Source organism: Scyliorhinus torazame, chromosome 22, assembly GCF_047496885.1.
Source record: "Scyliorhinus torazame isolate Kashiwa2021f chromosome 22, sScyTor2.1, whole genome shotgun sequence".
Classification (NCBI taxonomy): domain Eukaryota; kingdom Metazoa; phylum Chordata; class Chondrichthyes; order Carcharhiniformes; family Scyliorhinidae; genus Scyliorhinus; species Scyliorhinus torazame.
Genome location: NC_092728.1, coordinates 1,840,952 through 1,862,581, shown reverse-complemented (window position 1 = coordinate 1,862,581; position 21,630 = coordinate 1,840,952). Strand labels below are relative to the sequence as shown.

Below are 21,630 nucleotides of genomic sequence, written 5' to 3'. Positions count from 1 at the left end.
AGTGGGATTAGACTGGGTGGGATATTAAAGGGTGTGGGGAGTGACGTGGAGAGTGGGATTAGACTGGGTGGGATATTAAAGTTTGCGGGGAGTGAGGGGAGAGTGGGAGTAGACTGGGTGGGATATTAAAGGGTGTGGGGAGTGACGTGGAGAGTGGGATTAGACTGGGTGGGATATTAAAGTTTGCGGGGAGTGAGGGGAGAGTGGGATATGCCTGGGTGGGATATTAAAGGGTGTGGGGAGTGAGGGGAGAGTGGGATTAGACTGGGTGGGATATTAAAGGGTGTGAGGAGTGAGGGGAGAGTGGGATTAGTCTGGGAGGGATATTAAATGGTGTGGGGAGTGAGGGGAGAGTAGGATTAGACTGGGAGGGATATTAAAGGGTGCGGGGAGTGAGGGGAGAGTAGGATTAGATTGGGTGGGATATTAAAGTTTGCGGGGAGTGAGGGGTGTGTGGGATTAGATTGGGTGGGACATTAAAGGGTGCGGGGAGTGAGGGGGGAGTGGGACTCGACTGGGTGGAATATTAAAGGGTGCGGGGAGTGAGGGGGAGAGTGGGATTATACTGGGTGGGATATTAAAGGGTGTGGGGAGTGAGGGGGAGAGTGGGATGAGACTGGGTGGGATATTAAAGGATGCGGGGAGTGAGGGGAGGGTGGGATTAGACTGGGTGGGATATTAAAGGGTGCGGGAAGTGAGGGGGAGAGTGGGATGAGACTGGGTGGGATATTAAAGGATGCGGGGAGTGAGGGGAGGGTGGGATTAGACTGGGTGGGATATTAAAGGGTGAGGGGAGTGAGGGGGGATTGGGACTCGACTGGGTGGAATATTAAAGGGTGCGGGGAGTGAGGGGGAGAGTGGGATTATACTGGGTGGGATATTAAAGGGTGTGGGGAGTGAGGGGAGAGTGGGATTAGACTGGGTGGGATATTAAAGTGTGCGGGGAGTGAGGGGGAGAGTGGGATTAGACTGGGTGAGATATTAAATGGTCCGGGGAGTGAGGGGAGAGTGGGATTAGACTGGGTGGGATATTAAAGGGTGCGGGGAGTGAGGGGAGAGTGGGATTAGACTGGGTGGGATATTAAAGGGTGCGGGGAGTGAGGGGGGAGTAGGATTCGACTGGGTGGAATATTAAAGGTCGCGGGGAGTGAGGGGGAGAGTGGGATTATACTGGGTGGGATATTAAAGGCTGTGGGGAGTGAGGGGAGAGTGGGATTAGACTGGGTGGGATATTAAAGGGTGCGGGGAGTGAGGGGGAGAGTGGGATTAGACTGGGTGGGATATTAAAGGGTGCAGGGAGTGAGGGGGAGAGTGGGATTAGACTGGGTGGGATATTAAAAGGTGCGGGGGTTGAGGGGAGAGTGGGATTAGACTCGGTGGGATATTAAAGGGTGCAGGGAGTGAGGGGGAGAGTGGGATTAGACTGGGTGGGATATTAAAGGGTGTGGGGAGTGAGGGGAGAGTGGGATTAGACTGGGTGGGATATTAAAGGGTGTGGGGAGTGAGGGCAGAGTGGCATTAGACTGGGTGGGATATTAAAGGGTGCGGGGAGTGAGGGGAGAGTGGGATTAGACTGGGTGGGATATTAAAGGGTGTGGGGAGTGAGGGGAGAGTGGGATTGGACTGGGTGGGATATTAAAGGGTGTGGGGAGTGAGGGAGAGAGTGGGATTAGACTGGGAGGGATATTAAAGTGTGCGGGGAGTGAGTGGGAGAGTGGGATTAGATTGGGTGGGACATTAAAGGGTGTGGGGAGTGAGGGGAGAGTGGGATTAGACTGGGTGGGACATTAAAGGGTGTGGGGAGTGAGGGGAGAGTGGGATTAGACTGGGTGGGACATTAAAGGGTGCGGGGAGTGAGGGGAGAGTGGGATTAGACTGGGTGGGACATTAAAGGGTGCGGGGAGTGAGGGGAGAGTGGGATTAGACTGGGTGGGATATTAAAGGGTGCGGGGAGTGAGGGGAGAGTGGGATTAGATTGGGTGGGACATTAAAGGGTGTGGGGAGTGAGGGGAGAGTGGGATTAGACTGGGTGGGACATTAAAGGGTGCGGGGAGTGAGGGGAGTGTGGGATTAGATTGGGTGGGACATTAAAGGGTGCGGGAAGTGAGGGGGAGAGTGGGATGAGACTGGGTGGTATATTAAAGGGTGTGGGGAGTGAGGGGAGAGTGGGATTAGATTGGGTGGGATATTAAAGGGTGCGGGGAGTGAGGATGAGAGTGGGATTAGACTGGGTCGGATATTAAAGGATGCGGGGAGTGAGGGGGGAGTGGGATTAGACTGGGTGGGATATTAAAGGGTGCGGGGAGTGAGGGGGGAGTGGGATTCGACTGGGTGGAATATTAAAGGGTGCGGGGAGTGAGGGGGAGAGTGGGATTATACTGGGTGGGATATTAAAGGGTGTGGGGAGTGAGGGGAGAGTGGGATTAGACTGGGTAGGATATTAAAGGGTGCGGGGAGTGAGGGGGAGAGTGGGATTAGACTGGGTGGAATATTAAAGGGTGCGGGGAGTGAGGGGAGAGTGGGATTAGACTCGGTGGGATATTAAAGGGTGCGGGGAGTGAGGGGGAGAGTGGGATTAGACTGGGTGGGATATTAAAGTGTGCGGGGAGTGAGGGGAGAGTGGGATAAGCCTGGGTGTGATATTAAAGGATGTGGGAAGTGAGGGGAGAGTGGGATTAGACTGGGTGGGATATTAAAGGATGTGGGGAGTGAGGGCAGAGTGGGATTAGACTGGGTGGGATATTAAAGGGTGTGGGGAGTGAGGGGAGAGTGGGATTAGACTGGGAGGGATATTAAATGGTGTGGGGAGTGAGGGAGAGAGTGGGATTAGACTTGGAGGGATATTAAAGGGTGCGGGGAGTGAAGGGAGAGTGGCATTAGATTGGGTGGGATATTAAAGTTTGCGGGGAGTGAGGGGAGTGTGGGATTAGATTGGGTGGGATATTAAAGGGTGCGGGAAGTGAGGGGGAGAGTGGGATGAGACTGGGTGGGATATTAAAGGGTGTGGGGAGTGAGGGGAGAGTGGGATTAGATTGGGTGGGATATTAAAGGGTGCGGGTAGTGAGGGGGAGAGTGGGATTAAGATGGGTGGGATATTAAAGGGTGTGGGGTGTGAGCGGGAGAGTGGGATTAGACTGGGTGAGATATTAAAGGGTGTGGGGAGTGAGGGGAGAGTGGGATTAGACTGGGAGGGATATTAAAGGGTGTGGGGAGTGAGGGAGAGAGTGGGATTAGACTGGGAGGGATATTAAAGGGTGCGGGGAGTGAAGGGAGAGTGGGATTGGATTGGGTGGGATATAAAAGGGTGCGGGGAGCGAGTGGGATTAGACTGGGTGGGATATTAAAGGGTGTGGGGAGTGAGGGGAGAGTGGGATTAGACTGGGTGGAATATTAAAGGGTGCGGGGAGTGAGGGGGAGAGTGGGATTAGATTGGGTGGGACATTAAAGGGTGCGGGGAGTGAGGGGGGAGTGGAATTAGACTAGGTGGGATATTAAAGGGTGCGGGGAGTGAGGGGAGAGTGGGATTAGACTGGGTGGGATATTAAAGGGTGCGGGGAGTGAGGGGAGAGTGGGATTAGACTGGGTGGGATATTAAAGGGTGTGGGGAGTGAGGGGAGAGTGGGATTAGACTGGGTGGGATATTAAAGGGTGCGGGGAGTGAGGGGAGAGTGGGATTAGACTGGGTGGGATATTAAAGGGAGCGGGGAGTGAGGGGAGAGTGGGATTAGACTGGGTGGGATATTAAAGGGTGTGGGGATTCAGGGGGAGAGTGGGATTGGACTGGGTGGGATATTAAATGGTGTGGGGATTCAGGGGGAGAGTGGGATTAGACTGGGTGGGATATTAAAGGATGCGGGGAGTGAGGGGGAGTGGGATTAGACTGGGTGGGATATTAAATGGTGTGGGGAGTGAGGGGGAGAGTGGGATTAGACTGGGTGGGATATTAAAGGATGCGGGGAGTGAGGGGGAGTGGGATTAGACTGGGTGGGATATTAAAGGGTGTGGGGAGTGAGGGGAGAGTGGGATTAGACTGGGTGGGATATTAAAGGGTGTGGGGATTCAGGGGGAGAGTGGGATTGGACTGGGTGGGATATTAAATGGGGTGGGGAGTGAGGGGGAGAGTGGGATTAGACTGGGTGGGATATTAAAGGATGCGGGGAGTGAGGGGGAGTGGGATTAGACTGGGTGGGATATTAAAGAGTGTGGGGAGTGAGGGGAGAGTGGGATTAGACTGGGTGGGATATTAAAGGGTGAGGGGAGAGTGGGATTAGACTGGGTGGGATATTAAAGGGTGTGGGGAGTGAGGGGAGAGTGGGATTAGACTGGGTGGGATATTAAATGGTGTGGGGAGTGAGGGGGAGAGTGGGGTTAGACTGGGTGGTATATTAAAGGGTGTGGGGAGTGAGGGGAGTGTGGGATTAGACTGGGTGGGATATTAAAGGGTTGGGGTGTGAGGGGAGAGTGGGATTAGACTCGGTGGGATATTAAAGGGTGCGGGGAGTGAGGGGGAGTGGGATTAGACTGGGTGGGATATTAAAGGGTGCGGGGAGTGAGGGGGGAGTGGGATTAGACTGGGTGGGATATTAAAGGGTGCGGGGAGTGAGGGGAGAGTGGGATTACACTGGGTGGGATATTAAAGTGTGCGGGGAGTGAGGGGGGAGTGGGATTAGACTGGGTGGGATATTAAAGGGTGCGGGGAGTGAGGGGGTGAGTGGGATTAGACTGGGTGGGATATTAAAGGGTGCGGGGAGTGAGGGGGTGAGTGGGATTAGACTGGGTGGGATATTAAAGGGTGTGGGGAGTGAGGGGGAGAGGGGGATTAGACTGGGTGGGATATTAAAGGGTGCGGGGAGTGAGGGGGGAGTGGGATTAGACTGGGTGGGATATTAAAGGGTGTGGGGAGTGAGGGGAGAGTGGGATTAGACTGGGTGGGATATTAAAGGGTGTGAGGAGTGAGGGGAGAGTGGGATTAGACTGGGTGGGATATTAAAGAGTGCGGGGAGTGAGGGGAGAGTGGGATTAGACTGGGTGGGATATTAAAGGGTGTGGGGAGTGAGGGGAGTGTGGGATTAGACTGGGTGAGATATTAAATGATGTGGGGAGTGAGGGGAGAGTGCGATTAGACTGGGTGGGATATTAAAGGGTGAGGGAAGAGTGGGATTAGACTGGGTGGGATATTAAAGGGTGTGGGGAGTGAGGGGAGAGTGGGATTAGACTGGGTGGGATATTAAAGGGTGCGGGGAGTGAGGGGAGAGTGGGATTAGACTGGGTGGGATATTAAAGGGTGCGGGGAGTGAGGGGGGAGAGTGTGATTAGACTGGGTGGGATATTAAAGGGTGCGGGGAGTGAGGGGAGAGTGGGATTAAACTGGGTGGGATATTAAAGGGTGCGGGGAGTGAGGGGGAGAGTGGGATTAGACTGGGTGGGATATTAAAGGGTGTGGGGTGTGAGGGGAGGGTGGGATTAGACTGGGTGGGATATTAAAGGGTGCGGGGAGTGAGGGGGGAGAGTGGGATTAGACTGGGTGGGATATTAAAGGGTGCGGGGAGTGAGGGGGGAGACTGGGATTAGACTGGGTGGGATATTAAAGGGTGCGGGGAGTGAGGGGAGAGTGGGATTAAACTGGGTGGGATATTAAAGGGTGCGGGTAGTGAGGGGGGAGTGGGATTAGACTGGGTGGGATATTAAAGGGTGCGGGGAGTGAGGGGAGAGTGGGATTAAACTGGGTGGGATATTAAAGGGTGCGGGGAGTGAGGGGGGAGAGTGGGATTAGACTGGGTGGGATATTAAAGGGTGTGGGGTGTGAGGGGAGGGTGGGATTAGACTGGGTGGGATATTAAAGGGTGCGGGGAGTGAGGGGGGAGAGTGGGATTAGACTGGGTGGGATATTAAAGGGTGCGGGGAGTGAGGGGGGAGACTGGGATTAGACTGGGTGGGATATTAAAGGGTGCGGGGAGTGAGAGGGAGAGTGGGATTAGACTGGGTGGGATATTAAAGTGTGCGGGGAGTGAGGGGAGAGTGGGATTAGACTGGGTGGGATATTAAAGGGTGTGGGGAGTGAGGGGGAGAGTGGGATTAGACTGGGAGGGATATTAAAGTGTGCGGGGAGTGAGGGGAGAGTGGGATTAGACTGGGTGGGATATTAAAGGGTGTGGGGAGTGAGGGGGAGAGTGGGATTAGACTGGGATGGATATTAAAGGGTGTGGGGAGTGGGGGGAGAGTGGGATTGGACTGGGTGGGATATTAAAGGGTGTGGGGACTGAGGGGAGAGTGGCATTAGATTGGGTGGGCCATTTAAGGGTGTGGGGAGTGAGGGGGGTGTGGGATTAGACTGGGTGGGATATTAAAGGGTGCGGGGAGTGAGGGGAGAGTGGGAGTAGACTGGGTGGGATATTAAAGGGAGCGGGAGTGAGGGGAGAGTGGGATTAGACTGGGTGGGATATTAAAGGATGTGGGGAGTGAGGGGGAGAGTGGGATTAGACTGGGTGGGATATTAAAGAGTGTGGGGAGTGAGGGGAGAGTGGGATTAGACTGGGTGGGATATTAAAAGGTTGGGGTGTGAGGGAAGAGTGGGATTAGACTGATTGGGATATTAAAGTTTGTGGGGAGTGAGGGAGAGAGTGGGATTAGACTGGGTGGGATATTAAAGGGTGCGGGGAGTGAAGGGAGAGTGGGATTAGACTGGGTGGGATATTAAAGGGTGAGGGGAGTGAGGGGAGTGTGGGATTAGACTGGTTGGGTTATTAAAGGGTGTGGGGAGTGAGGGGAGTGTGGGATTAGACTGGGTGGGATATTAAAGGGTGCGGGGAGTGAGGGGAGAGTGGGATTAGACTGGGTGGGATATTAAAGGGTGTGGGGAGTGAGGGGAGTGTGGGATTAGACCGGGTGAGATATTAAAGGGTGTGGGGAGTGAGGGGAGAGTGGGATTAGACTGGGTGGGATATTAAAGGGTGCAGGGAGTGAGGGGAGAGTGGGTTTAGACTGGCTGGGATATTAAAGGGTGAGGGAAGAGTGGGATTAGACTGGGTGGGATATTAAAGGGTGCGGGTAGTGAGGGGAGAGTGGGATTAGACTGGGTGGGATATTAAAGGGTGCGGGGAGTGAGGGGGGAGAGTGTGATTAGACTGGGTGGGATATTAAAGGGTGCGGGGAGTGAGGGGGAGAGTGGGATTAGACTGGGTGGGATATTAAAGGGTGCGGGAAGTGAGGGGAGAGTGGGATTAGACTGGGTGGGATATTAAAGGGTGTGGGGAGTGAGGGGGAGAGTGGGATTAGACTCGGTGGGATATTAAAGGGTGCGGGGAGTGAGGGGGAGAGTGGGATTAGACTGGGTGGGATATTAAAGGGTGAGGGGAGAGTGGGATTAGACTGGGTGGGATATTAAAGGGTGCGGGGAGTGAGGGGAGTGCGGGATTAGACTGGGTGGGATATTAAAGGGTGTGGGGAGTGAGGGGAGTGCGGGATTAGACTGGGTGGGATATTAAAGGGTGTGGGGAGTGAGGGGAGAGTGGGATTGGACTGGGTGGGATATTAAAGGGTGTGGGGAGTGAGGGGAGTGCGGGATTAGACTGGGTGGGATATTAAAGGGTGCGGGGAGTGAGGGGAGTGTGGGATTAAACTGGGTCGGATATTAAAGGGTGTGGGGAGTGAGGGGAGTGCGGGATTAGACTGGGTGGGATATTAAAGGGTGTGGGGATTGAGGGGAGAGTGGGATTGGACTGGGTGGGATATTAAAGGGTGTGGGGAGTGAGGGGAATGCGGGATTAGACTGGGTGGGATATTAAAGGGTGCGGGGAGTGAGGGGAGAGTGGGATTAAACTGGGTCGGATATTAAAGGGTGTGGGGAGTGAGGGGAGAGCGGGATTAGACTGGGTGGGATATTAAAGGGTGTGGGGAGTGAGGGGGAGAGTGGGATTAGACTGGATGGGATATTAAAGGGTGCGGGGAGTGAGGGGAGAGTGGGATTAGACTGGGTGGGATATTAAAGGGTGTGGGGAGTGAGGGGGAGAGTGGGATTAGACTGGGTGGGATATTAAAGGGTGTGGGGAGTGAGGGGAGAGTGGGATTAGACTGGGTGGGATATTTAAGGGTGCGGGGAGTGAGGGGAGAGTGGGATTAGACTGGGTGGGATATTAAAGGGTGCGGGGAGTGAGGGGAGAGTGGGATTAGACTGGGTGGGATATTAAAGGGTGCGGGGAGTGAGGGGAGAGTGGGATTAGACTCGGTGGAATATTAAAGGGTGTGGGGAGTGAGGGGGAGAGTGGGATTAGACTGGGTGGGATATTAAAGGGTGCGGGGAGTGAGGGCAGAGTGGGATTAGACTGGGTGGGATATTAAAGGGTGCGGGGAGTGAGGGCAGAGTGGGATTAGACTGGGTGGGATATTAAAGGGTGCGGGGAGTGAGGGGAGAGTGGGATTAGACTGGGTGGGATATTAAAGGGTGTGGGGAGTGAGGGGGAGAGTGGGATTAGACTGGAAGGGATATTAAAGGGTGCGGGGAGTGAGGGGGAGTGTGGGATTAGACTGGTTGAGATATTAAAGGGTGTGGGGAGTGAGGGGGAGAGTGGGATTAGACTGGGTGGGATATTAAAGGGTGCGGGGAGTGAGGGGAGAGTGGGATTAGACTGGGTGGGATATTAAAGGGTGCGGGGAGTGAGGGGAGAGTGGGATTAAACTGGGTGGGATACTAAAGGGTGTGGGGAGTGAGGGGAGAGTGGGATTAGACTGGGTGGGATATTAAAGGGTGCGGGGAGTGAGGGGAGAGTGGGATTAGACTGGGTGGGATATTAAAGGGTGCGGGGAGTGAGGGGAGAGTGGGATTAGACTGGGTGGGATACTAAAGGGTGTGGGGAGTGAGGGGAGAGTGGGATTAGACTGGGTGGGATATTAAAGGGTGCGGGGAGTGAGGGGAGAGAGAGGGATTAGACTGGGTGGGATATTAAAGGGTGCGGGGAGTGAGGGGGAGAGTGGGATTAGACTGGGTCGGATATTAAAGGGTGTGGGGAGTGAGGGGAGTGCGGGATTAGACTGGGTGGGATATTAAAGGGTGTGGGGAGTGAGGGGAGAGTGGGATTGGACTGGGTGGGATATTAAAGGGTGTGGGGAGTGAGGGGAGTGCGGGATTAGACTGGGTGGGATATTAAAGAGTGCGGGGAGTGAGGGGAGAGTGGGATTAAACTGGGTCGGATATTAAAGGGTGTGGGGAGTGAGGGGAGAGCGGGATTAGACTGGGTGGGATATTAAAGGGTGTGGGGAGTGAGGGGGAGAGTGGGATTAGACTGGGTGGGATATTAAAGGGTGCGGGGAGTGAGGGCAGAGTGGGATTAGACTGGGTGGGATATTAAAGGGTGCGGGGAGTGAGGGGAGAGTGGGATTAGACTCGGTGGAATATTAAAGGGTGTGGGGAGTGAGGGGGAGAGTGGGATTAGACTGGGTGGGATATTAAAGGGTGCGGGGAGTGAGGGCAGAGTGGGATTAGACTGGGTGGGATATTAAAGGGTGCGGGGAGTGAGGGCAGAGTGGGATTAGACTGGGTGGGATATTAAAGGGTGCGGGGAGTGAGGGGAGAGTGGGATTAGACTGGGTGGGATATTAAAGGGGGTGGGGAGTGAGGGGGAGAGTGGGATTAGACTGGATGGGATATTAAAGGGTGCGGGGAGTGAGGGGGAGTGTGGGATTAAACTGGGTGAGATATTAAAGGGTGTGGGGAGTGAGGGGGAGAGTGGGATTAGACTGGGTGGGATATTAAAGGGTGCGGGGAGTGAGGGGAGAGTGGGATTAGACTGGGTGGGATATTAAAGGGTGTGGGGAGTGAGGTGAGAGTGGGATTAGACTGGGTGGGATATTAAAGGGTGTGGGGAGTGAGGGGGAGAGTGGGATTAGACTGGGTGGGATATTAAAGGGTGCGGGGAGTGAGGGGAGAGTGGGATTAGACTGGGTGGGATATTAAAGGGTGTGGGGAGTGAGGGGAGAGTGGGATTAGACTGGGTGGGATATTAAAGGGTGTGGGGAGTGAGGGGAGAGTGGGATTAGACTGGGTGGGATATTAAAGGGTGCGGGGAGTGAGGGGAGAGTGGTATTAGACTGGGTGGGATATTAAAGGGTGCGGGGAGTGAGGGGGAGAGTGGGATTATACTGGGTGGGATATTAAAGGGTGCGGAGAGTGAGGGGGAGAGTGGGATTAGACTGGGTGGGATATTAAAGGGTGCGGGGAGTGAGGGGAGAGTGGGATTAGACTGGGTGGGATATTAAAGGGTGCGGGGAGTGAGGGGAGAGTGGTATTAGACTGGGTGGGATATTAAAGGGTGTGGGGAGTGAGGGGAGAGTGGGATTAGACTGGGTGGGATATTAAAGGGTGCGGGGAGTGAGGGGAGAGTGGGATTAGACTGGGTGGGATATTAAAGGGTGCGGGGAGTGAGGGGAGAGTGGGATTAGACTGGGTGGGATATTAAAGGGTGTGGGGAGTGAGGGGAGTGCGGGATTAGACTGGGTGGGATATTAAAGGGTGCGGGGAGTGAGGGGAGAGTGGGATTAAACTGGGTCGGATATTAAAGGGTGTGGGGAGTGAGGGGAGTGCGGGATTAGACTGGGTGGGATATTAAAGGGTGTGGGGATTGAGGGGAGAGTGGGATTGGACTGGGTGGGATATTAAAGGGTGTGGGGAGTGAGGGGAGTGCGGGATTAGACTGGGTGGGATATTAAAGGGTGCGGGGAGTGAGGGGAGAGTGGGATTAAACTGGGTCGGATATTAAAGGGTGTGGGGAGTGAGGGGAGAGCGGGATTAGACTGGGTGGGATATTAAAGGGTGTGGGGAGTGAGGGGGAGAGTGGGATTAGACTGGATGGGATATTAAAGGGTGCGGGGAGTGAGGGGAGAGTGGGATTAGACTGGGTGGGATATTAAAGGGTGTGGGGAGTGAGGGGGAGAGTGGGATTAGACTGGGTGGGATATTAAAGGGTGTGTGGAGTGAGGGGAGAGTGGGATTAGACTGGGTGGGATATTTAAGGGTGCGGGGAGTGAGGGGAGAGTGGGATTAGACTGGGTGGGATATTAAAGGGTGCGGGGAGTGAGGGGAGAGTGGGATTAGACTGGGTGGGATATTAAAGGGTGCGGGGAGTGAGGGGAGAGTGGGATTAGACTCGGTGGAATACTAAAGGGTGTGGGGAGTGAGGGGAGAGTGGGATTACACTGGGTGGGATATTAAAGGGTGCGGGGAGTGAGGGGAGAGAGAGGGATTAGACTGGGTGGGATATTAAAGGGTGCGGGGAGTGAGGGGGAGAGTGGGATTAGACTGGGTCGGATATTAAAGGGTGTGGGGAGTGAGGGTAGTGCGGGATTAGACTGGGTGGGATATTAAAGGGTGTGGGGAGTGAGGGGAGAGTGGGATTGGACTGGGTGGGATATTAAAGGGTGTGGGGAGTGAGGGGAGTGCGGGATTAGACTGGGTGGGATATTAAAGAGTGCGGGGAGTGAGGGGAGAGTGGGATTAAACTGGGTCGGATATTAAAGGGTGTGGGGAGTGAGGGGAGAGCGGGATTAGACTGGGTGGGATATTAAAGGGTGTGGGGAGTGAGGGGGAGAGTGGGATTAGACTGGGTGGGATATTAAACGGTGCGGGGAGTGAGGGCAGAGTGGGATTAGACTGGGTGGGATATTAAAGGGTGCGGGGAGTGAGGGGAGAGTGGGATTAGACTCGGTGGAATATTAAAGGGTGTGGGGAGTGAGGGGGAGAGTGGGATTAGACTGGGTGGGATATTAAAGGGTGCGGGGAGTGAGGGCAGAGTGGGATTAGACTGGGTGGGATATTAAAGGGTGCGGGGAGTGAGGGCAGAGTGGGATTAGACTGGGTGGGATATTAAAGGGTGCGGGGAGTGAGGGGAGAGTGGGATTAGACTGGGTGGGATATTAAAGGGGGTGGGGAGTGAGGGGGAGAGTGGGATTAGACTGGATGGGATATTAAAGGGTGCGGGGAGTGAGGGGGAGTGTGGGATTAAACTGGGTGAGATATTAAAGGGCGTGGGGAGTGAGGGGGAGAGTGGGATTAGACTGGGTGGGATATTAAAGGGTGCGGGGAGTGAGGGGAGAGTGGGATTAGACTGGGTGGGATATTAAAGGGTGTGGGGAGTGAGGTGAGAGTGGGATTAGACTGGGTGGGATATTAAAGGGTGTGGGGAGTGAGGGGGAGAGTGGGATTAGACTGGGTGGGATATTAAAGGGTGCGGGGAGTGAGGGGAGAGTGGGATTAGACTGGGTGGGATATTAAAGGGTGTGGGGAGTGAGGGGAGAGTGGGATTAGACTGGGTGGGATATTAAAGGGTGTGGGGAGTGAGGGGAGAGTGGGATTAGACTGGGTGGGATATTAAAGGGTGCGGGGAGTGAGGGGAGAGTGGTATTAGACTGGGTGGGATATTAAAGGGTGCGGGGAGTGAGGGGGAGAGTGGGATTATACTGGGTGGGATATTAAAGGGTGCGGAGAGTGAGGGGGAGAGTGGGATTAGACTGGGTGGGATATTAAAGGGTGCGGGGAGTGAGGGGAGAGTGGGATTAGACTGGGTGGGATATTAAAGGGTGCGGGGAGTGAGGGGAGAGTGGTATTAGACTGGGTGGGATATTAAAGGGTGTGGGGAGTGAGGGGAGAGTGGGATTAGACTGGGTGGGATATTAAAGGGTGCGGGGAGTGAGGGGAGAGTGGGATTAGACTGGGTGGGATATTAAAGGGTGCGGGGAGTGAGGGGAGAGTGGGATTAGACTGGGTGGGATATTAAAGGGTGCGGGGAGTGAGGGGAGAGTGGGATTAGACTGGGTGGGATATTAAAGGGTTTGGGGAGTGAGGGGGAGAGTGGGATGAGACTGGGTGGGATATTAAAGGGTGCGGGGAGTGAGGTGGAGAGTGGGATTAGACTGGGTGGGATATTAAAGGGTGTGGGGAGTGAGGGGGAGAGTGGGATTAGACTGGGTGGGATATTAAAGGGTGTGGGGAGTGAGGGGGAGAGTGGGATTAGGCTGGGTGGGATAATAAAGGGTGTGTGAGTGAGGGGGAGAGTGGGATTAGACTGGGTGGGATATTAAAGGGTGCGGGGAGTGAGGGGAGAGTGGGATTAGACTGGGTGGGATATTAAAGGGTGTGGGAGTGAGGGGGCAGTGGGATTAGACTGGGTGGGATATTAAAGGGTTTGGGGAGTGAGGGGGAGTGTGGGATGAGACTGGGTGGGATAATAAAGGGTGTGTGAGTGAGGGGGAGAGTGGGATTAGACTGGGTGGGATATTAAAGGGTGCGGGGAGTGAGGGGAGAGTGGGATTAGACTGAGTGGGATATTAAAGGGTGTGGGGAGTGAGGGGAGAGTGGGATTAGACTGGGTGGGATATTAAAGGGTGTGGGGAGTGAGGGGAGAGCGGGATTAGACTGGGTGGGATATTAAAGGGTGTGGGGAGTGAGGGGAGAGTGGGATTAGACTGGGTGGGATATTAAAGGGTGCGGGGAGTGAGGGGGAGAGCGGGATTAGACTGGGTGGGATATTAAAGGGTGCGGGGAGTGAGGGGAGAGTGGGATTAGACTGGGTGGGATATTAAAGGGAGCGGGGAGTGAGGGGGAGAGCGGGATTAGACTGGGTGGGATATTAAAGGGTGCGGGGAGTGAGGGGAGAGTGGGATTAGACTGGGTGGGATATTAAAGGGTGTGGGGAGTGAGGGGAGAGTGGGATTAGACTGGGTGGGATATTAAAGGGTGCGGGGAGTGAGGGGAGAGTGGGATTAGACTGGGTGGGATATTAAAGGGAGCGGGGAGTGAGGGGGAGAGCGGGATTAGACTGGGTGGGATATTAAAGGGTGCGGGGAGTGAGGGGAGAGTGGGATTAGACTGGGTGGGATATTAAAGGGTGCGGGGAGTGAGGGGGAGAGTGGGATTAGACTGGGTGGGATATTAAAGGGTGCGGGGAGTGAGGGGAGAGTGGGATTAGACTGGGTGGGATATTAAAGGGTGTGGGGAGTGAGGGGAGAGTGGGATGCGCCCCGATGCGTACAGCAGGATGCCTGGCATTAATTTGATGTTGAGTTCAGGAAAACATCATCAAAGACGTGAATGGGCCAAAGAGCCTGTTTCTGGAACGTTCTAACATTCTGTCATTCCCGAACAGTGTCTGCCCAGTCCTTGACCTTGGGAAATCACGATGCTGTTTAAGTATTCTGACAATGAGAGCTCTTAGTGCTCAGAGTAACAGCCCGACCCAATGTTCTTCCGAGCCATTAATCCAACAGATGGACATAGATAATGGAAAGGCTATTTCGTCGAAAGCATCATTGTGCTGGAGTGCCCCTTGTGTTCTATCAGACTCCCGACACCTCGGAATGCTTTCCCTGAGCTGTGAGGTGGAGGTGGTGGGGGAAATCTGCGTTGGAATTAAAGATGCCACATCTCTGGGATGTGGCGTGATGTGGACCCTCTCTCTCTCTCCCCCTCTCTCCGCTGGGTGGACTTTGGACCAGTGGTGGAGCAGCTCCTGAAGGAGGCCTGGGTGGGGTGACGAGAGGGAGAATCACTCGTGTCAGGAGCGAGTGGGGTTGTGCTACTTCTCTCAGGTGGGGAGAAAGAAAATGTCCAGAAAGGTCCCGGCTGGTTTTGCACAGTGGGTTAAATAGCTGGCTTGTAAAACAGACGAAAGCCAGCAGCGTGGGTTCAATTCCCATACCAGCCTCCCTGAACAGGCGCCGGAATGTGGCGACTAGGGGCTTTTCACAGTAACTTCATTTGACAATCAGCAAATTTCATTTCATTCATTCAAGTGAGCAGAGATCAGGGTGCGGGAGTCCATAAATCCATAAGCCATTCGGCCCATCGAGTCTGCTCCGCCATTCAATGAGATCCTGACTGATCTGATGTGATAATCCTCAACTCCACATTCCCGCCTCATCCCCGTAACCCTCGACTCTCTCACGGATTTACACCGTCTCTCTCTTGGCCTTGAACATACTTAACGGCCCAGCCCCTCTACAGCCTCTCTGCGGTAAAGAATTCCACAGATTCACTCCCCTCCGAGGGAAGAAATTCCTCCTCATCTCTGCCTCAAATGGGCGACCCCTTGACTCTGAGATTCTGCCCTCGCGTCCCAGACTCTCCCACAAGAGGGAACAGCCTCTCAGCATCGACCCTGTTAAACCCCCCCTGAGAATCCGAATGTCTCAATAAGGCTGCCTCTCATTCTTCTAAACTCCAATGAGGACAGGCCCCTCAACCTCTCCTCATGAGAAACTCCCTCCCCACCCGGGATCGACCGAGTGAACCTCCTCTGGACGGCCTCCAATGTCAGTGTATCTTTCCTTCGGCAAGGGGACTCGGAACTGCTCCCAGTGTTCCAGGTGCGAGAATGAAACATGGTTGGTAGATTCCACCACAGACAGAGATGTGGCTGTAAACTGAAGACTTGTTTGAATAGCACGACGGTCGCACAGTGGTTAGCACTGACCCTCACAGCTCCAGGGTCCCAGGTTCGATTCCCCGCTGGGTCACTGTCTGTGCGGAGTCTGCACGTCCTCCCCGTGTCTGCGTGGGTTTCCTCCGGGAGCTCCGGTTTCCTCCCACAGTCCAAAGATGTGCGGGTTAGGTGGATTGGCCGTGATAAATTGCCGCCTTAGCCTCTAAAGAGGTGCGGGTTAGGTGGGGTTACAGGAGTAGGACGGGGGGCGGGGGCCTAGATTAGGGTGATCTTTCCGACGGTTCGGGCATTCACGATGGGCCGAATGGCCTCCTCCCGATCCTATAATTTCGGGAGTGTTAAGTCCGGATCAGCCAATACGAATTCTCATTTGTGACTCACTGTGTTGGGCAGGTGTTTTAACAGCGATTGTTGGGAACTAGCTCCAACTAACAAAGGGCGAGTGGATTCACCGAGTGGTTATCAGTGAAAACAAGCACAGGGTGTAAAACGTGCAACTGTAATGACCTGGGAGAGAGCGACTTAAGTGCTGCTCTGTGACCTGACCCAATAACATTAGCGCGATGAAGTCGGTGTGAGTGAGTTATGGGAAGCTTGAGTGCGATGTAATCCCGGGGGGCGGGGGGCTGCACAAAGCATTTTCTGTCAAGACATTAGACAGAAAACTCCCAGAGATACCTTTAATTTAAAAGCCTGAGTTGGGTTGGTGGGTAAGTGTTAATGCAACGTACCAAGGCGTTGGAATAAAGTGCTATCTTGCAATTATTTGATGACCAAAATAAGAACCGTTTATGGGTTGTCTTTTAGCTGAATAATTATTTGTTCCGAATTATCCGTTGATTTGCACGTCCACGTTAAGGTGTTAGAAATGAAACATTTACGAGTTGTTTATGACGGTCCGGTGGAGGGTGAGGTTTGATCCCAACCTCGAGGCTGCTCCGTGGGGTAAGGAGCTGTAGCCAGGTGGGCAGCAGAATGTCCACCATGTCTTGTTCTGGGGGCACATCTGCGATTGCCCGTGGTCCAGTGGGAGGGGGAACTGGAATCGATGTCGGATGATGAGGTGGAGGGTGAGGCCCTCCATTGGGGGCTGGTTTAGCACTGGGCTAAATCGCTGGCTTTGAAAGCAGGCCAGCAGCACGGTTCGATTCCCGTACCAGCCTCCCCGAACAGGCGCCGGAATGTGGCGACTAGGGGCTTTTCACAGTAACTTCATTGAAGCACTTGTGACAATAAGCAATTTTCAATTTTCATTTCCATTGGGTAACGCCACCCTGTGTGTGTCTCTGCCTGATTCAGTTGAAGGTGGTGCCTGGGGCTCGGCTGACCAAGGCTGGGATGAATGGTCCATTTTTGGCAGTGGGGTGTTGTCCGGCCCGGATAACCACCCTCACATCTTGTGGCCAAATCCCAAGTTGCTCCACTTACGGATCTCGGAATGCGCCTGGGGTTTGGGTCCAGTTGTTGTTGGCGGAGGCGGTGCGCGCCCCCGGGGAGGGGCGGGGCTCCGGCGCGCCCCCGATGCTGTCAGTGAGCGGAGAGAGAGAGAGAGGGAAGGAGGCAGAGAGACAGGAGGAGGAATAACCCGCAGCTCCGAGAGAGAGAGAGGCAGCATCACCGGGAGCGGCTCAGGTAACAGCTCACCTGGGGGGGAGGGGGGTGGGGGTTGAGGGGCTGGGGGGGGGGTGATGGTGAGGGGGGAGGGTGAGGGGGGTGGGGTGAGGGGGGGAGGGAGTGAGGGGGAGTGGGAGGGGGTGAGGGGGAGGGGAGCTCACCTGCTCCCAATTCCCCCTCCCTACCTCTCCTCCACATCCCTGCTCCCAATTCCCCCTCCCTACCTCTCCTCCACATCCCTGCTCCCAATTCCCCCTCCCTACCTCTCCTCCACATCCCTGCTCCCAATTCCCCCTCCCTACCTCTCCTCCACATCCCTGCTCCCAATTCCCCCTCCCTACCTCTCCTCCACATCCCTGCTCCCAATTCCCCCTCCCTACCTCTCCTCCACATCCCTGCTCCCAATCCCCCCTCCCTACCTCTCCTCCACATCCCTGCTCCCAATTCCCCCTCCCTACCTCTCCTCCACATCCCTGCTCTCAATTCCACCTTCCTGCTCCCAATTCCCCCTCCCTACCTCTCCTCCACATCCCTGCTCTCAATTCCCCCTCCCTACCTCTCCTCCACATCCCTGCTCCCAATTCCCCCTCCCTACCTCTCCTCCACCTTCCTCCTCTCAATTCCACCTTCCTGCTCTCAATTCCCCCTCCCTACCTCTCTCCCTGCAAGGTGTTTTATTATCAGAAGATTGGGTGCTAACTGCGCCCAGCCCTGTTTCAGATCAGTGCAGTGAAGCACTGTGAGCGCCTGTTACCATTCACCCCTCTCCCTTGTGCCCGGGGACCGCAGCCTCCCTCACAATTGTTCATCCACCCTGAGCAGCAGGAACCGCGGAGGCAGTGGCGAGGGAAGCAGCGGAGCTGGTATTTTACAGAATAACTATTACCAAGGCCATTTTGTGATGGTCTGCAGGTGAATTGAAAATTGAGTATTATTTCTGGATGTGTCCCTGGTATTTATTGCTTCTCATTTTGTGCATTTACCTTCTAAACATGAGCCTGTGCACCGGGGAAGGCTGGGCTCCTGGGAATGAATATTCAGGAGCCTCTCACACGCTGGGCCATTCCGCAAATTACCTTCCAGAAATACACTTGTCCATTTTTGATTCCACATTCCCCCCACCCCAAGGTCCCGGCTGGTTTTTCACAATGACGTGAGTATATTTGGCGGTGGGAACCACATCTTGTTTTGGAGGTAGCTTCAACCTGCATCGGGGGAAATGTGGCTGCTACAGCTCGGCTGGGACCAGGGACCACACCCCGGCTCCCCCAGCACTCCCCCAGGCGCCGCTCTCTCCCCCAGCACTCCCCCAGGAGCCGCTCTCTCCCCCAGCACTCCCCCAGGAGCCGCTCTCTCCCCCAGCACTCCCCCAGGCGCCGCTCTCTCCCCCAGCACTCCCCCAGGAGCCGCTCTCTCCCCCAGCACTCCCCCAGGCGCCGCTCTCTCCCCCAGCACTCCCCCAGGAGCCGCTCTCTCCCCCAGCACTCCCCCAGGCGCCGCTCTCTCCCCCAGCACTCCCCCAGGAGCCGCTCTCTCCCCCAGCACTCCCCCAGGCGCCGCTCTCTCCCCCAGCACTCCCCCAGGAGCCGCTCTCTCCCCCAGCACTCCCCCAGGCGCCGCTCTCTCCCCCAGCACTCCCCCAGGCGCCGCTCTCTCCCCCTCTCCCCCAGGAGCCGCTCTCTCCCCCTCTCCCCCAGCCGCCGCTCTCTCCCCCAGCACTCCCCCAGGCGCCGCTCTCTCCCCCTCTCCCCCAGCCGCCGCTCTCTCCCCCAGCACTCCCCCAGCCGCCGCTCTCTCCCCCTCTCCCCCAGGAGCCGCTCTCTCCCCCAGCACTCCCCCAGCCGCCGCTCTCTCCCCCTCTCCCCCAGGAGCCGCTCTCTCCACATCTCCCCCAGCCGCCGCTCTCTCCCCCTCTCCCCCAGGCGCCGCTCTCTCCACATCTCCCCCTCTGGCAATCAGCTTGCTCCCGTGTTTAATAAGCAGATATTTCCGTGAGTGTGTGTCAGTGTGAGGGTGTGTGTGTGTCAGTGTGAGGGTGTGTGTGTGTCAGTGGGAGGGTGTGTGTGTCAATGTGAGGGTGTGTGTGTGTCAGTGTGAGGGTGTGTGTGTCAGTGTGAGTGTGTGTGTGTCAATGTGAGGGTGAGTGTGTCAATTTGAGGGTGAGTGTGTCAGTGTGAGGGTGTGTGTGTGTCAGTGTGAGGGTGTGTGTCAATGTGAGGGTGTGTGTGTGTCAATGTGAGGGTGTGTGTGTCAGTGTGAGGGTGTGTGTGTCAGTGTGAGGGTGTGTGTCAATGTGAGGGTGTGTGTGTGTCAATGTGAGGGTGTGTGTGTCAGTGTGAGGGTGTGTGTCAATGTGAGGGTGTGTGGGTGTCAATGTGAGGGTGTGTGTGTGTGTCAGTGTGAGGGTGTGTGTGTGTGTCAGAGTGATGGTGTGTGTGTAAGTGTGAGGGTGTGTGTGTGTCAATGTGAGGGTGAGTGTGTGTCAGTGTGAGGGTGAGTGTGTGTCAATGTGAGGGTGAGTGTGTGTCAGTGTGAGGGTGTGTGTCAGTGTGAGGGTGTGTGTGTGTCAATGTGAGGGTGTGTGTGTGTCAATGTGAGGGTGTGTGTGTGTCAATGTGAGGGTGTGTGTGTCAGTGTGAAGGTGTGTGTGTGTCAGTGTGAGGGTGTGTGTGTCAATGTGAGGGTGTGTTTGTCAATGTGAGGGTGAGTGTGTGTCAGTGTGAGGGTGTGTGTCAATGTGAGGGTGTGTGTGTGTCAGTGTGAGGGTGTGTGTCAGTGTGAGTGTGTGTGTGTGTCAATGTGAGGGTGTGTGTGTCAATGTGAGGGGGTGTGTGTGTCAATGTGAGGGTGTGTGTCAATGTGAGGCTGTGTGTGTGTCAGTGTGAGGGTGTGTGTGTGTCAGTGTGAGGGTGTGTGTGTGTCAGTGTGAGGGTGTGTGTGTGTCAATGTGAGGGTGTGTGTGTCAGTGTGAGGGTGTGTGTGTGTCAATGTGAGGGTGTGTGTGTCAGTGTGAGGGTGTGTGTGTGTCAGTGTGAGGGTGTGCGTGTGTCAATGTGAGGGTGTGTGTGTCAATGTGAGGGTGTGTGTGTGTCAATGTGAGGGTGTGTGTCAATGTGAGTGTGTGTGTGTCAATGTGAGGGTGTGTGTGTGTCAGTGTGAGGGTGTGTGTGTGTCAGTGTGAGGGTTTGTGTGTCAATGTGAGGGTGTGTTTATCAATGTGAGGGTGTGTGTGTCAGTGCGAGGGTGAGTGTGTGTCAGTGTGAGGGTGAGTGTGTGTCAGTGTGAGGGTGTGTGTCAGTGTGAGGGTGTGTGTGTCAGTGTGAGGGTGTGTGTGTGTCAATGTGAGGGTGTGTGTGTCAGTGTGAGGGTGAGTGTGTGTCAGTGTGAGGGTGTGTGAAATGTGAGTGTGTGTCAGTGTGAGGGTGTGTGTGTCAATGTGAGTGTGTGTCAGTGTGAGGGTGTGTGTGTGTCAGTGTGAGGGTGTGTGTGTCAGTGTGAGGGTGAGTGTGTCAGTGTGAGGGTGTGTGTGTGTCAATGTGAGGGTGTGTGTGTCAGTGTGAGGGTGAGTGTGTCAGTGTGAGGGTGTGTGTGTGTCAGTGTGAGGGTGTGTGTGTGTCAGTGTGAGGGTGAGTGTGTGTCAGTGTGAAGGTGTGTGTGTGTCAATGTGAGGGTGTGTGTGTGTCAATGTGAGGGTGTGTGTCAGTGTGAGGGTGTGTCAGTGTGAGGGTGTGTGTGTCAGTGTGAGGGTGTGTGTGTGTCAGTGTGAGGGTGTGTGTGTGTCAGTGGGAGGGTGTGTGTGTCAATGTGAGGGTGAGTGTGTCAGTGTGAGGGTGTGTGTGTGTCAGTGTGAGGGTGTGTGTGTGTCAGTGTGAGGGTGTGTGTGTCAATGTGAGGGTGTGTGTCAGTGTGAGGGTGTGTGTGTGTCAGTGTGAGGGTGTGTGAGTCAATGTGAGGGTGTGTGTGTGTCAGTGTGAGGGTGTGTGTGTGTCAATGTGAGGGTGTGTGTGTCAATGTGAGGGTGTGTGTGTCAGTGTGAGGGTGTGTGTGTCAATGTGAGGGTGCGTGTGTGTCAGTGTGAGGGTGTGTGTGTCAGTGTGAGGGTGTGTGTGTGTCAGTGTGAGGGTGTGTGTGTCAGTGTGATGGTGTGTGTGTGTCAATGTGAGGGTGTGTGTGTCAGTGTGAGTGTGTGTGTGTCAATGTGAGGGGGTGTGTGTCAGTGTGAGGATGTGTGTGTCAATGTGAGGGTGTGTGTGTCAGTGTGATGGTGTGTGTGTGTCAGTGTGAGGGTGTGTGTGTCAATGTGATGGTGTGTGTGTGTGTCAGTGTGAGGGTGTGTGTGTCAATGTGAGGGTGTGTGTGTGTCAGTGTGAGGGTGTGTGTGTGTCAGTGTGAGGGTGTGTGTGTGTCAGTGGGAGGGTATGTGTGTCAATGTGAGGGTGTGTGTGTGTCAGTGTGAGGGTGTGTGTGTGTCAGTGTGAGGGTGTGCGTGTCAATGTGAGGGTGAGTGTGTCAATTTGAGGGTGAGTGTGTCAGTGTGAGGGTGTGTGTGTGTCAGTGTGAGGGTGTGTGTGTCAATGTGAGGGTGTGT

At 55.0% G+C, this 21,630-nt stretch overlaps 1 protein-coding gene across 1 annotated transcript in view; it reads left to right on the top strand.

The window, feature by feature from the left end:
- Positions 1-16,936: 16,936 nt before the first annotated feature.
- The window catches only part of LOC140399401 (neural cell adhesion molecule L1-like), a 244,192-nt gene continuing 239,498 nt past the window's right edge, over positions 16,937-21,630 (top strand). The window contains exon 1 of the mRNA XM_072488979.1: positions 16,937-17,060. The gene's annotated coding sequence lies outside the window, so the exon portion shown is untranslated. The remainder of the gene's footprint in view (positions 17,061-21,630) is intronic.